Here is a 13,267-nt window from a genome sequence, read left to right as displayed (position 1 = left end):
CATGCCACAGAGGGCTGGCATCTTCCCAGACACCAGCAGAGGCTCAGACGTCTCGCTGCCCGAGGATGACTTGGTCCCAGCATCTATCCATCTGCAGTCCTGCATGAAAAGCCTGACGCGACATGGCCGGCCCCAACGGAAGAGTGATTCGGGAACCGGCTAAGCGGATTTAGTAACTGGCAAACTGGATTTAGTAACTGAGACACTGCCAGGGGCTTGGTAGAAGTCCCGAATGTACCAGACCCAGCCCTGACCCCCACAGAGCTCCGCCGAGCACTAAAAGGTACAGAGGCCGAGCTGAGCATCAGAGGAACACTGACCCCAGGGCTGACCGGTGCTCCGCACTCTACAGTTTATAAACGGCTCACATTTACCTGATCGCAACTGACCCTCTCCTGTGAGGCCTTCTTTAGATTCTCCGTTCCCTAAAGTAATCAGTTGTGCCTTTTGAAATCAGAGCAAAGTAATAAAACCGCAGTAATAGTGTGTTCTTATGAACACTGTGATGTTAGCTGGTTAAATGACGGAGCCCCCAGGGTCTCCCACACTGCCCCAATCCTGTGTCCCTTCTGGTCCCGGCCCACCCTCCACACTTCCTGCTTCTCTTCTTTCTCCTCCTCCCAAGGACCCAAGGCCTGGGGTTGACCTACTGTGGGACTCCAACGGTGATCTCCAGGAAGAAATGCCAGCTTCCTCCTTCCACCTAGTAGTGACCCCTGGCTCGCTCACGCTCACGCGGCCAACACGGGCGGCAGCCAGAACCTGGAAGCTCCTAGGGTGGGAGCCTGTCCCCTCCCAGGCCCCTTCCAGCCCGAACTCCGGGAAGAAGCTACATTCATATGGTAATTTCTCCCAAGGCTGGGAGGGGGAAGGGGCCTGGCCGGAGCCTGACCGTTTTCCAGAGGTTGCATCCACTGGGCCTTCCAAGCCAGCTGGGCTCCTCGGCTGTGTCCCTGAGGGATGGTAACAGACTGCAGCACCAACTGCCCACCGGCTGGCTGGGGAGTGGGTACCCAGATGCGGGCCAGGGCCAGGGCCTTCGTTTTACAGGTCATGTGGTGGTTTAAAGTAGGCACTTTAACGGGTACACATTTGTGTTACAGTTTACTCGTGTGTGTGTGTGTGTGTGTGTGTGTGTGTGTGTGTGCGCGCGTGTGTGTAACAGTCCAGAAACACGGTAACACATTGATTCCCCAAGACGGTGGCCCTGGGAGACCTGTGGCCACCCTCACCTGGGGCCCCCAGCACTTCCATCCTCCTCCAGGAAGGTCCTGTCAACCCAGCTTTGAAGTTGGTCCCAGGGAAGAATCCTCTCAGAAAAATAAAAGTCACTTCCCCCAGCCTCAGCCCAGCCCCCTGCCAGGGGTGAGTTACACCAAACTCACCCTCTCCCTCCCCTCCCACTTCCTCTCTCACGCTGCAACTAGCTGCAAGCAGCTCACCCACCCAGGCCTCCCAATATACCACAGAAAAGACACGCGAACCTTGCATTTCCCCTTTCTGACTTGTTCTGGGTTCCAACAGGCAAAGGAAACTGGAAGTCAGCAGCCAGGACCCAGCTGCAGGCCCCCGGGGCCATTGTGCGTCCCCAGCCACACCCGTCCCTGTGCTGATTCAATGTCCACTCATCCCAGTTCATGGAGCGAGGCATGGGCTCAAGATGAAACAAAGGGGGCCTTGGCCTCCTGGGGCTCACAGTGCCCGACGCCTGTGAGAGCAACCTTAGAGCACAGTACAGAGAAATGGCTGTGATACGGACTTGCAGCACCTGGCTGGCCAAGCACAGCAATGCACCCCCACCGGGCCTGGGTCCCTCAGCAGACACACGGCTTAAAGGCTGGTTGGCTAAACCACATGACCCTGTAATTACCCAAGAGAAATAAAAAACGTCTTCACACAAAAACCTGTAGACCGGCACTCACTGCAGAACTCTTCACAACAGCCAAGCAGAAACAACCCAAATGTCCATCAGCAGATGAAGAGATACGCAGTGTGGTCTATCCACGATGGAATATCATTCAGCCATGAAAAAGAATGAAGCACCAGCACCTGCTACAATGTGGATGAGCCTTGAAAACATTCTACCAAGTGAAAGGAGCCAGACATCAAGGCCACATATTGTAGGATTCCATTTATACAAACTATCTAGAACAGGTAAATTCATAGAGACGAAAGCAGATGAGCGGTGGCTAGGGGCGGAGAGCCCGGAGTTGGGAACGGGGAATGGCTAATGGCGACAGGGTCTCTTTTGGGGATGATGAAACGTGCTGGGATTAATGGCGATGGCTGTGTCACTGTGATGGTTAATTTTCTGTGTTAATTGGACTGGGCTATGGGGCACCTAGCTATTTGGTCAAACATTATTCTGAGTGTGTCTGCGAGGGTATTTTTGGATGAGTTTAATATTTAACTCTTTACCTTTTAGGGAAAAAAAAAAAAAGTTCAGCTCACTCCCAGCACTCACTTAATTTTACATAAACATGCTCTTCGAGGCTGAAGCAAATCTGACTGATGTTCTATGTGAAAATTAAATATAAAAACCGGACAGGTGCGGTAGCTCATGCCTGTAATCCCTGCACTTTGGGAAGCCGACATGGGCGGATCACTTGAGGTCAGGAGTTTGAGACCAGCCTTGTTAACCTGGTGAAACACCGTCTCTACTAAAAATACAAAAAATTAGGCAGGTGTGGTGGCAGGCACCTTGTAATCCCAGCTAAACTCGGGAGGCTGAGATGAGAATCACTTGAACTCGGGAAGTAGAGGCTGCAGTAAGCAGAGATTGTGCCACTGCCCTCCAGCCCGGGCAACAGAGAGATAATCCATCTCAAAAAACAAAAAAATTAAAAAGAAAATATGTTTTAATTATTCCCGCAGTTATTTCTAAGCAAAACAACAGGATCATCTGAGTCATCTATTCTGGAAAAATCGGATTCATCAAATGAATCTTCAGCCAACAACTGATGAAGAACAATGTTAATATCACTCGTAGGAATGCTGTGATCTCTAGGATTTGACATTTTCAGCGATCGAGAATTACTATTTTTTTTTTTAATTGAATCTTGCTCTGTCGTCCAGGCTGGAATGCAATGGCGCGATCTTGGCTCACTGCAACCTCTGCCTCCCGGGTTCAAGCAATTCTCCTGAGTCAGCCTCCCAAATAGCTGGGATTACAGGCACCTGCCACCACGCCCGGCTAATTTTTGTATTTTTAGTAGAGACGGGATTTCACCATGTTGGCCAGGCTGGTGTCCAACTCCTGGCCTCAGGTGATCGGCCTGCCTCAGCCTTCCCAAGTGCTAGGATTACAGGCATGAGCCACTACACCCGGCTGAGAATTACCATTTTTTTTTAATGGAAATACCACTACTAAAAATGGAACATGCTATAAACAGAATGATGTCTTCTGTTTCCGAAGTCAATATACTAGAGTGATGTGAAAATAATAATAAAAGCAAGCTACTTCCCGGCAAAGTTATCTCGGGGTGAATGCTGCAGCCACAAGCACTGCTGGTGAGTGTTCTCGGGGCAAACGGGAAAAGGGTGCAATCAGGAGCCCGGGGAAAGCAGGTTGCGTGCTCTGATGGGGGTGAGCCTCACCCGATCAGTTGAAGGGTTTGGAAGGCACACTCCAAGATACGGTGCCTTGGCACAGTGAATATTTTCAGCTGAAGGAATTTAAGAAATGGCAGGTCCAAGAAGGACTCGCTGGCTGCCCCTTCTCCGAAGTAGATCATAAGCCCCTCATGTAAGAGGTGCCCTCCCTACGCCCAGGGGAAACGAACAGCCTCGTCTCCAGAGATGGAGGATCTGAGAGGGGCCCCGGTACACAGGCCTTGCCGAGACCTCCCCCCGCCGGGCTCACTGGTCAGCTCATCTTTTGTTGCTCTGTCACAGGTTCCCACGACTTTCCACTCTTCATCAAACCCAGCATAAAAGCGTTCAGGCCTAGGCCGGGCACAGCGGTTCACGCCTGTCATCCCAGCACTTTGGAAGGCCGAGGTGGCCGGATCACTTGAGGTCAGGAGTTGAAGAACAGCCTGGCCAACATGGTAAAACCCCATCCCTACTAAAAGTACAAAAATTAGCCGGGTGTGGTGGCACATGCCTGTAGTCGCAGCTACTCAGGAGGCTGAGGCGTGAGAATGGCTTGAACCCAGGAGACAGAGGTGGCAATGAGCAGAGATCATGCCACTGCACTCCAGCCTGGGCAACAGAAAAGCAAAATAAACAAACAAACAAAAACTGCTCAAAACAAGCAAAAAACAAATAAAACAAACAAGCAAAACAAATAAAAACTGCTCAGGCCTAGGCCGGGCACGGTGGCTCACACCTGTAATCCCAGCACTTTGGGAGGCCAAGGCAGGAGGATTGCTTGAGTCCAGGAGTTTGAGACCAGCCCGGGCAACATAGTGGGACCCTGTCTCTACAAAAAATAAAAAATTAGCCAGGCGGGGTGGCGCATGCCTGTAGTCCCTGCTACTTGGGAGTCTGAGCTGGGACTTAAGAGTGGGTTCAGAACAGCTCCTGGGGCCGGCAGCTGGGTCCTAGCTTGAGCCCAGGAAGTCAAGGCTGCAGTGAGCTGTGATCGGGCCACTGCACTCCAGCCTGGACGGGCTACAGAGTGAGACTTTGTCTCAAAACAAAACAAAAACCGCTCAGGCTAACGGTTTCTCTGCGTCTTCATTTCCTTATGAAGGCTCTGTGTCAAGTAAAACTTACTTGAATTGTGACGCTTGTTTCCTGTTAATCTCTCTGGCAGTCTGATTTCCAGGGTCCTAGCCAATGAATCCAAAACCGATAGAAGGAAAGGGTTTTGTTTTTCTCAGATTTTGTTCTGATCGGGCCTTTGTCATTTTGTGACAAAGACCTGAAGGTCTGAATAGGACACAAGGCCTGAGTGAGAGAGAATTCTTCCTGCTTAACTGCCTTCAACCTGGAACATCAGTTTCTTCCTGCTTCAGACTCAAACTGACACACGGGCTCTTCCTGGGTCTCAGGACCAGAACGACGCCATTGGCTCTCCTGGGTCTTGGGCCTTCAGGTGGACACCAGAGCCACATCACGGGCTCTCCCGAGTCTCCAGCCTGCTGATTTACTTTGCGAATCTTGGCACTTGCCAACTTCCGAAATGAGATGAGTCAACTCTTCACAAGAATAAATCTCTTTATCTGTGCACACGTACGCACCTTCTATTGGTTCTGTTTCTCTGGATGACCCTAATACAACCACTTTGTGAATACAGCAAAACCATTGAACTGTAGCCTTTAAAAAGGTCAAGGTCACAGTATGCGAATTCTATCTCCATAAAGCTATCACTTAAACAGCAACACGAGGCCAGCGAGCCCTGTGCACTCCTCTGCAAGCAAGAGCGGGGACAGCATCGTCCTTGCCCTCGGATGTCCCCAGCCTCCAGCCCGAGTCTGGGAACATCTTTCATGTGCCCCCTCCTTCAATTCTGTAGTCCAAGGGTCGGGGCGGTCCTCAGCCTGGTACCTTCTCTGCACCTCCTCACCCTCTCCTCACACCAGCCAATGGACACAGAGGTCTCCTCACGGATTTTTATTTTTAGTATTTATTTATTTTTATTTTTTTGAGACAGAGTCTCACTCTGTCGCCCAGGCTGGAGTGCAGTGGCGTGATCTCGGCTCACTGCAACCTCCGCCTCCTGGATTCGAGCGATTCTCCTGCCTCAGCCTCCCGAGTAACTGGTATTACAGTCATGTGAAACCACACCTGGCTAATTTTTTGTATTTTTACTAGAGGTAGGGTTTCTCCATGTTGGCCAGGCTGGTCTCGAACTCCTGACTTCAGGTGACCCGCCCGCCTCGGCCTCCCAAAGTGCTGGGATTACAGGCGTGAGCCACCGCGCCCAGCCTCCCCATGGATTTTTAAAAGGGCCCTGGGTGACACAGACTGGAATCTGCTAAGTCACTAAATGACCCTTTTAAATAAAGAAGGAAGTCATAAACCTCCACTTAAAAGGAGTGGGGGATGGCAACAGAAACACAGCCAGTCAGAAACCGGAAAGGTCTCACTCAACTCGTCCCCAAGGTCTCTGGGTAGAAGGGACAAGAAGGGAAAATCTGCCTCCTAAGACACCCCACTCAGCACCCCACCCCCCAGACGCAAGACGCAGCTGTGCATAGCGGCGGCAGTGAGGACCCTGGCCCAGCAGGCCCCCACATCCCCAGCAGAGGGCTCCAGGGGCTAGGGCTGCTCAACACGACCAAGGGGAAATGACCGCAGGAGCCCCCAGCTGCTGGGGGTGGCCCCCGCGGTTTCCTGGGCCATCTCTGCTGGGGGTGGCCCCCGCAGTTTCCTGGGCCATCTCTGGTGGACCCACTCCAAATCTGGAAGAGGCCCAAGCCCTCTCCCTCCCCATATCCCAAACCCCAACCACACCAGCCAGGAGCTTTGATGGACAAGAAAAAATTCAATTAAGCCTCACTGTGCTAGGTGACATGTGCCCCAGAGGGAGAGGGGCCCCTGGGTTGCTCAAGTTTAATGATAACTTCAGCAGTCGGGTCTCCAAGTTAATTAGCTCTTTTTTCCCCAGCAGTCCTCGGGGAGCCCCACAGTGAGCTGTGAGGAGCCAGCCCAGCACGGCACACATGAAGCAGGGGCCTTCCCTCACTCCCACTCCACAAACACCAGGGCCCCTCAGGGGACCAGCCTCCCATCCCTGAGTCATTTCTCCCCCACTGCCCTCTCAACAAGGAACAGAGAAGGAGCTTCTACTGCTTCTGTAGATGTAGAAACTGAGGCATGCACAGACAGGTCATGCGTGATATGGTTTGGACACTGTCCCCTCCAAATCTCATGCTGAAATGTGATCCCTGATGTTGGAGGTAAGGCCTGCGGGGGCAGGGCTTGGGTCATGGGGGCGGATCCCTCATGGAAGGCTTGGTGCCCTCCCCATGGTCATCAGGTGTGGGAGATCTGATTGCTATAAAGAGTCTGGGAGGGCTGGGTACGATGGATCACGCCTGTAATCCCAGCACTTTGGGAGGCCGAGGCGGGTGGATCACAAGGTCAGGAGTTTGGGTCCAGCCCGACCAACATGGCGAAACCCCGTCTCTAGTAAAAACACAAAAAAATTAGCTGAGCGTGGTGGTGTGTGCCTGTTATCCCAGCTACTCAGGGGGCTGAGGTTGCAGTGAGCCGAGGATTGTGCCACTGCACTCCAGCCTGGGTGACAGAGCGAGACTCCACCTCAAAATAAAAAAAAAGTCTGGGAGTTCCCTCTCTCGCCATGTGACGGGCCAGCTCCCCCTTCACCTTCTACCATGAGGGAAAGCTTCCTGGGGCCTCCCCAGAAGCCGAGCAGATGCTGGCGCCACTTGTACAGCCTGCAGAACCGTGAGCCAAATAACCCCCCAGCCTCAGCTATTCCTTCACAGCAACTCGAAATGGACGAACGCGATGTGTCATTTTCTCTTTTTGGACCCCACAGTGTGCCTGGCTGGGGCTGTGCTCTGGGGAAATGGCAACTGTGAGGTCCTCACAGACAGGGCCTGGGGTCTTAACCACAGCTGCATCTCAGCACCTTGATATTACGGAGTGGATGCCCAAAAAGCACTGCTGGGTGAATGCATGAGTGAATGATGAAGATGGAGTTGGCTGTTGGTGCCAGGGCAAGGCCCCAGGAGTCTGGGCAGGAGGGACCGGGCAGTTCAGGTCAACGGCTAACCCTGGGCAAGGCCAGGAGGCAGCCAGGACAGGAAAAGACAGCTGAGGGACTTTATGTGAGTAGCGTCACTCTTCCCAGCAGGGCAGGAAGCAGGACCCAGACCAAGGGGTGCCAGGTGGGAGCGGCACTCAGGTGGCCCAAGGAGCAGGTGCAGGCTTGGCAGGGCTGGTGGTACCATGTATGGGGCCAATCCTGGCCCCATTCGCTGCCTCAACCTCCTGGACACATGGGACCATGGCCCCCACGGCCCTCCTCTGTCCCCATGCCCACCTCTCCAGGCTCCACTTCCGGACACCAAGCCGTTTTCTCACTCCCATCTCTCCCATTGTCCTTATATCTGAGCTGACCTCCTCCCCGAGCTCTGGTGAAATTCTAGAGCCCAGAGGTGCATCTCACATTCCTGGACCACAAAGCCTTTGCAGTCTCCACTTTCCTGGGACATTCCATCTTAGAGCTGGGTGTATACTTATCTCACTGGATCAGAAGCTTCAGGAAGGCCCGTCTTGCATGCTCCTGCCCCCTACTTCCTGCCCGCCACTCAGCCAGCGGCTGCCATGTGGTTGGGCCTTGGCAGCCACCGCAGCTGGTAACACACACTTAGCACTTCTGTGTCCAGGTTCCGTGCTGAGCCCCTTCCGTTTCATCTCCATTTGTCTTCGTGATGGCCCCTGATGTGGTAACCATCATTATCCATTTTTCAGACAAAAGACTATGGCTCAGAGAAGAGGAATGGCAGGTCCGAGGCCATGTGGTTCGTAACAGGCAAATGGACCTGGCAGTCTCTCTACCCATGAGTGGGGCTCCTCCCTGTCTACAGACCTCACTGAGGTTTTAGAGCCTGGAGCCAGTGAGTCTCCATTGAGCACAAGGATAGCGGTGCTGCCGGGGCTAGAACAAGGCAAGGGCCCCCCGAATCACAGTCCTGGCTGTGGACCACACCTCAGGACCCCGCCCTGGCTGGGAACCTTGCTCCAGCCCACCTGGGACCCCTTCCCATCCCAACTCCTGCACTGGGCTGTGCCTGGGGGTCTGCTGAGTGAGTGAGGGCAGGAGGGATGGTGAGCAGGGTAGAAAGCGACTCTGGTGGGTAGGCTTCTGCTGGAAGCTTGAAACATTCCTGGAGAGCAGGAAAATACCAGGGGAAGAGGTTACAACCCTCAGAAGGGCTCGCTGGGGACTGTCCTGCAGCCCTCTCATCGGGACAGGCAGAAAATCCAGCCCTGCGTCAGGGTGAGTCCAGGGAGCCTGTGGGGGTACCAGCTCTAGCTAGGGTGGTGCGTGGGTTTACCCAGGGCACGCTGCTGTGGAGGAAGGCCGTCTGGAGGACGAGACGTGGCCCGCAGTCAGCTTAAACCTCATGTATTCTGTAAATAATTATTTATAATAAACAAGCCTTACTCACCCTCTAAGAAGAGTAAAACACTACAGGAGGCACTTTCTCACCAACTACACACGTCACAGTGACTTCACTGCGTCACTGAGGGAGGGCCCAGGGTGCCCGGTTCAGAGTAAACCATGGCCAGGGGGATGGGCACACTGCCAAATCAGCCAGACCTCCACCCCTGAAAATGTGGGCTACATTCTCTTCAACAGGTTACAAGGAAATTCAGTGTGAACCCCATGTTTCCACCACTATTGGCTGTTCCAGAAGACTGGGAGGAGGGGTCTTGCCTTTTCCCCACTCTTGGTCACAGGGTTTGAGGCCACAACCTGGACTGGGACCCCACTCTCCTTCCTGGGGAAGAGGCTGAGTCAGCGGTGTCTGCCAAGGCCCAGTGCACAAACACGGAATTCACTTAACGTCCGCTTCGGCACCTCTGGGCCTCCCACACTGGCTTCCCCTATCTGACCCCTCGAGCAGGGAGAGTGATGGGGCGTGGGGCACCTCTAAGGGAGACTGGGGGACTGGAGCAAGGTTCCCAGCTCAGGGTGAGGTCCTGAGGCATGGTCCATGCAGCGCTGCTTCTCACAGGAGGCCTGGGGCGTGACCAGGAGCTCGGAGACTCAGCAGAGGTCTGGGCATGGGACTCTTGGTACACAGCCAGGGCGAGGGCCGAGGCTGTATGGATGTGAGCAGGTGACCCTGTGCCACCAAGTACCATCTGTGCCGGGCCCTGTGCAGCGGTCCCCATATCACTGAGCTTCAGGGAGGTGAGGCAACCATCCAAGGCACACAGCCCTGGGGGAAAGACTGAACCCAGGTGTGTCTGATTCCAGAATTCAAGAGGACAAGCCGAGGAGTGTGAGTCCCCTGAGACGTCAGTGATGGTTTAGTGCCTCAGGATGGCCAGGCTGGCTCCTGCAGCTTTAGTCAGCCGTGCCCGCCTTCAGTCATCCGGGGGCCCAGCGCTGGTCACTGAGACCTGGTACTGGTCATGGGTGCCCATCCCTGGTGGTGGGGACCTGGTACTGCCTGTGAGGCCCATCCCTGGTGGTAGGGACCTGGTGCTGGTCACTGAGATCTGGTATTGGCCATGGGGACCTGTCCTTGGCTATGGGAACCCAGCACTGGTCCCTGAGACCTAGTACTGGCCATGGGGCCCATCCCACGCTGTGGGTACCCAGTGCTGTCCCTGAGATCTGGTACTGGCCGTGGGGGCCCACCCCTGGCTGCAGGGACCCAGTATTGTCTGTGGGGTCTGTCCCTGGCTTCAGGGAGGCAGTACTGCCTCTGGGGCCTATCCCTGGCGGTGGGGACCTGGTGCTGGAGGATCCTGACAGCAAAACCACAGAAGTGACGGGTAACAGTAGTCCATTAGCAGAGCGTGTGGCCTGCCCTGGTCACGGCACCTTCCTCCACTCTGTGCCCTTTCACCACAAAGCCTGGTGCAGGTAACGAAGCCAAGAGGCAGAGAATCCGCAGGAGGATGCACACTCCTGCTCCTCGAGCGGCGCCCCTGTGCCCTGGGTGGCTGAGAACCCCTGCTCCTCCTCCAGGCCTCTCCGTGCCAGGTCTGCACTGTTCTGCCCAGCCTCGGCTCCCACCCGCCCGGCCCCCCAGCTACAGACAGCAGCGATTCTCCCTCCCACTCAATGGGGCCACTGTCCAGCCCATCATTAGTCTTCAGGGCCAGCAGATGACACCCGCCATGGGCAGCGCTTCCTCAGGCCCCAGCACACAAGGCACAAAAGACACCATCCTGCCCCAAGACCCTCCTAGTCACGTGGCACATGGGAAGTGGGGCTGGGAATCTGAGCGTGTTCAAATCCCTGAGGAAATGCCGCTCTTTGGACCTTTTTCTGAAAAATCCTCCAAGGAGACCTTGTGCGGAGAGCGCAGGGAGAATGGAGATTCTTGTGAGACTCTCGGGCTAGCCTCACAGAAACCGCAAAATATTTGGATAAAAGTTGAAAATCTGCAGTCACACAATGCTGACCATTCATTCAAACACTTGTTGAGCAAGCACCTATGACGTCCGGGAACTCAGGACGTGGATCGATAAGACACAATTCCCATGTCAGTTCTAGTGAGAGAGAGAGAGAGAGAGATGGCACCATCAACTCCACCCACTGGGGACCCCCTTGGAGGCGGCGTGCAGGTTCAGGGCCGAATCTGCCCAGTGGACGTGCCACCCATGTCCGCGTATCTCCTGGTCCTGTCGTGGCCCCTGGAACAAAGGCTGAGAGATAAGAGACAAGGATCTGGGGGAGGGAGGACGTCCATGCACATTCCTCTGGGGACACCAGCAAGGACGACTGTTCAGTGACCGTTCAGATGACCGAGTCACCTGATGCTTAGAGCCTGGCACCCACAGAGCAAGGCGGGGGTGGCAGGCCCTGCCAGGGGCACAGGCCTGAGAAGGGAGTGCTGCCCGCCAGGCTCGATGGGACAGAGAGCGAAGGGCCTCCTTCCCGAAGGCCATGCAGAGGCCGGGGGTCAATGTCAGCAACTCCATCAACATCAGTCTCCTGACGCGGACTCAGAGTTGGGGTTCCAAGAGCAGCCTTGGGCGCTCAGGAGCTGGGATCTCACAGACGGTGTCCCCCCTCACTAGCTTCGGGCTAGTGACAGATCTGGAGTGCTTCTGCCCATGATCCAACTACTGAACCCAAATGAATGCATTGACAAATCGCATTTAGTGTTATTTATAGGGAGAAGGGAAGAACAAAAAGAAAGGAAGAAAGAAAGAAAATCGCATTTAGCCTGGCTGGCCAGGGGGAGGGCAGATGGGCCACACCTCTGCCACTTTTCAGGCCCTTTGCACTGACTCCCCCACCCCCAGCAAAACCAAGGCCCAGCCCCTCCCCATGAAACCAGCCAAGACCAGCCCCGGAGTCAGCTGGGATGAAGCAACTCCTGCAGGCAGATCATTAACTCTACTGTGATGGTTCGAGCAGGGAACCCAGATCAGGCCATGGCAGCTCAGGCAGCTGCAGAAGGCCTGGGCCTCTGGGTGTTAAGCTCTCTCTTCCTGCACCCCCTCCGAGCCCAGTGGGCAGTGGGCGATTCCCAAGGTTGATGAAAGAGAGGAGGAAGAGGCTGAGCTGCGGCTCAGTTTGAACAGCCAGCCCTGGGAGGGGCTGAGGTGGGGAAGGTTCCCACTGCTGCTCCACAGGCCCTGGAGCAAGGCTCCCATGATTCTGCCGCCAGCTGGGCAGGCACAGGCCTGGGTGCTGAATGTGCCAGGATCTCCGCCGCTTCCTGGGTGGGGGCGAGAGGGACCCCCATGGGCCTGTAATTAGACCTGCGCCTTCCCAGCCAATTCCTCATCAAACAAACTCACACGTACAGCGGACCGGGCATGGCCGCCACCCTCGGGAACCCCCTGGGAAAGCTTCCCAAGGCTCTGCTGAGCTCGGGAACAGGTCCCTACCTGTCCGGGAACCGGGCTGGCACTCAACAAACAAACCAAAGCTCGGCACTGGAAGGCAGAACTCTGGGACTAGAGTCCCAGCCAAGGGCCACAGTCCCTTCCAAGTCCCTCAGGAAGCCTCTTCCCCAAAGAGTGGCTGTGGGAAGCTGGGAGCCTCCAGGGTCTTCCCAAAGCCCAGGTGGTATCAATGCCCTATGTTAAGGTGAGGGCTGCAGAGAGGGGCCGGCGGGGAGGAGCCCCCACAGCTCACCCCGGCCATTGACCCTACTCTCAAGCATTGAAATAAAGCCCTCTTCCCGCACCCTCGGCCAGGGAGAGAGGGCGGAAGCCCTAAACATCCGGGGTGTATGGGAAAGGCTTACATGTACAGAACCAGATAACGGAAGCTGCTGGCGGTGGTGACAGGCTTCTTAAAGGGACCTTGAGACCTTTGACACCAGAAGGGAAGCTGCACACTGCACCAGGCCTGGGGACAGGGAGAAGGGGCTCCTAAGGACAGGGTGGTCCCCTCCTGTGGAAGTGCCTCGCATTGTCTGATAACAGCAGCTCGGACCAGCTGTGGCACAACAGGAAGTTGGGAGAATATGGTGGCCCAGGAGGCTGGCCAGGGCTGGGGAGTGGTCAACCCGGAGACTCTGGTTGCCCAAGTGGGTCTAGGGTTTCCGGGGTGAAAGCCCAGAACCTTGTGGAGCACAGTGGACCCAGTGTTCGGAGGACAGATCTCAAGCCCAGATAAGGCCTTTTTTTTTTTTTTTTTTTTTTT

The 13,267-nt window shown here is 55.1% G+C and overlaps 1 protein-coding gene across 7 annotated transcripts in view; it reads right to left on the bottom strand.

The window, feature by feature from the left end:
- The window catches only part of SEPT9 (septin 9), a 243,329-nt gene that overhangs the window by 33,422 nt on the left and 196,640 nt on the right, over window positions 1-13,267 (bottom strand). The window contains exon 1 of one of the 7 annotated variants that reach the window (XM_011987687.1): window positions 12,505-12,870. The exons of the other annotated variants lie outside the window; for them this stretch is intronic. The gene's annotated coding sequence lies outside the window, so the exon portion shown is untranslated. Of the gene's footprint in view, window positions 1-12,504; window positions 12,871-13,267 lie in introns of those variants that run through there. 7 annotated transcript variants of the gene reach the window in all.

Source organism: Mandrillus leucophaeus, unplaced genomic scaffold (assembly GCF_000951045.1).
Source record: "Mandrillus leucophaeus isolate KB7577 unplaced genomic scaffold, Mleu.le_1.0 Scaffold1, whole genome shotgun sequence".
Classification (NCBI taxonomy): Eukaryota; Metazoa; Chordata; class Mammalia; order Primates; family Cercopithecidae; genus Mandrillus; species Mandrillus leucophaeus.
This window is presented reverse-complemented; position numbering and strand designations above follow the sequence as displayed.